Source organism: Apium graveolens, chromosome 8, assembly GCF_009905375.1.
Source record: "Apium graveolens cultivar Ventura chromosome 8, ASM990537v1, whole genome shotgun sequence".
Classification (NCBI taxonomy): domain Eukaryota; kingdom Viridiplantae; phylum Streptophyta; class Magnoliopsida; order Apiales; family Apiaceae; genus Apium; species Apium graveolens.
Genome location: NC_133654.1, coordinates 38,058,801 through 38,061,805, shown reverse-complemented (window position 1 = coordinate 38,061,805; position 3,005 = coordinate 38,058,801).

Here is a 3,005-nt window from a genome sequence, read left to right as displayed (position 1 = left end):
TGAAGGATGGAATTTTAATCAAAAGCTGATAAAGAATTACGTGGATTAAAGTATGATAGGCAATAAATCAAATTCAGATTAACTTCATTATAATTCTATCAAAATCAAAATTAGTTGTGTTAAAGTGGTTTAACTAGAATTTTTTGTATCCTTTTTTGTCATTTGATTCATAACTTTTACTTTCATTTTTAATTCATTATATTTTAAAACAAAAAATGTATAACTTTCACTTATAAATATTGTCCCAATAAAAAGACTTTTAACATTAAAAAAATTTAAAAAGGGGGCAATCTTTTTTTTTTTTTGAAAAAAATTAAGGGAGTCAATTTTTAGTATTTATATAATTTCAATATATATATATATATATATATTCAACTAAATGAAAAATTTAAAGGTGCCCCTTACAAGATCCTCACTGTCCATGTTCGGCTTCCTTCTCAGTACATAATTCATCCTAATTTCGATTTTAAAGCAGATTACTTCAACCTTCCCATAATTTCAAAGATAAATCATCGCTAAAAAGATGGATGTCAACTAATTATTTACTTTTTAACATAATTTTTTGTAACGCCTTATAATATAGGGGTCTTTTATGTTTTTCTTCCAGATAAATAAGTAAGAATAATAATTTGTATAGTTCTAATTACTAAAACAAATCAGGCCATTTACGACGAAAAAATTTCATCGTTTTTGCTCGAGTAGTAAGTTCAATTTTTTGTCACAAAATATAATTTCGTTGCAAGTTATAATTTTGTCGCAAGTTACTGAGAAGGAGCCCACTTTTTCAATAAAATAATTAATCAACTTACGACGAAATATATTGTCGTATGTTGTTAACTTACGACAGAACATATTGTCGTATATTGGGTACTTACGACGGAATATGTGATGAACAACCGTCGTGAGTTTGTATTTTCAGGTTTTAAAACAAATCTAGCCGGATTCCGGTCATTTTCCGACAATCCTAATTCGAACGAGGACATAATTTTCACTCTGACCCAACTCTCAACACCTCTACACTAATACCCACGCCCTCACCGGCTTCTCCTCTACTCTAACTCAATCTCAAGCCGATTCAAATATTCTTCGCAACCCCGGAATTCTATCAAGTAGGAGTTACTGAAACTATGTTTTAAGCTTTTTCTGGCATATACAAAATTCTTCAATGGAGTCACACAGCTGCCATTGCCTCATTCATTTTGCATTGAACATGTTTTGTTATCAAGTGAAAGAGAGAGCAAATTAAACCAAAAAGAAACAATATGTAGAAGCTTCAGTTTTCAATAAGATATGCTGTTTTTTAGAAACATATAAAAAATGTAAATTATGTATCATGTTCATCATAACTAAGAGCATCTATCATCTTTTCTTTCTGGTAGGCTTGTAGCATTTCTTTATTTTCACTTCTTCGAATCTGCCATCTTTATTGCAAGTGGTTGAGATAACATGAGGAATCAAACAACCAACCACATGAAGAAGGCACCAAAGAGTAAGTGATACAGCAACAAACACATAGGTCCATAGCATAATAATAGAACATTCAGTTTCACCTTTACGGAATAATTGTGTTATTGTACTGAAGTAGTGTTTAGTCCTGAATTTGTGTTACGATTATTTTAAAAATATTTTCCAACGATCCAACCGTATGGATGTAAATAGATATATATATATATATATATATATATTAGTGATATAACCAAAATTTCATATCAAAATAATTTTATTTGGTTTGATATTTTAACAATCAAGCATTAGTTTGACTAGTACATCTAACTGGTGTTCAATCCTGAATTGGTGTTCCGATTATTTTAAAAATATTTTTCAACGGTCCAACCGTATGGATGTATATAGATATATAAATTAGTGATATAACCAAAATTTCATATCAAAATAATTTTATTTGGTTTGACATTTTAATAGTGAAAGATCAGTTTGACTAGTACAACTAAGTAGTGTTTAGTCCTGAATTTGTGTTTCGATTATTTAAAAATGTTTTTCAGCGATCCTACCGTATGAATTTTAATAGATATATATATATATATATATATATATATATATATAATAGTGACATAACCAAAATTTCATATCAAACTAATTTTATTTGGTTTGACATTTTAACAGTCAAGTATGAGTTTGACTAGTACATCTAACTGATGTTTAATCCTGAATTAGTGTTTCTATTATTTTAAAAATATTTTTCAACGATCCTACCGTATCGATGTAAATAGATATATATATTAGTGATATAACCAAAATTTCTTATCAAAATAATTTTATTTGGTTTTTCATTTTAATAGTCAAGTATGAGTTTGATTAGTATAGTTAACTAGTGTTTTGTCCTGAATTTTTGTTTCGATTGTTTTAAAAATATTTTTCAACGATCCAATTGTATGGATGTAAATATATATATATATATATAATAGTGATATAACCAAAATTTCATATCAAAATAATTTTATTTGGTTTGTCATTTATACAGTCAAGCATGAGTTTGACTTATTTAAGTAACTAGTGTTTAATCCTGAATTGGTGTTTTGTTTATTTTATAAATATTTTCAACAATCCAACTGTATGTATTTCAATAGATATATATAATAGTGATATAACTAAAATTTAATATTAAAATAATTTTATTTGATTTACCATTTTACAGTCAAGTATCAGTTTGACTAGTACAGCTAATTAGTTATTAGTTCTGAATTTATGTTTTGATTATTTAAAAATATTTTTCACCGATCCAACCGTATGGATGACAATATATATATATATATATATTCAATATTTCATACTAAATAATTTTATCAATATATATATATATATATATTTTGAAATTTCTAAAATGTCACCGAAACAAATAAATGTTAATATCAATATGGTTGGATCATGAAATAATATTTTTTAAAAAATTAAAAATATCAAAAATTATGTGCTAATTTACGACGGAATCCGTCATAAATTATTGGATGCCAAAAATTTGAAAAAAGTCAAATTTACCGTCAAAATTT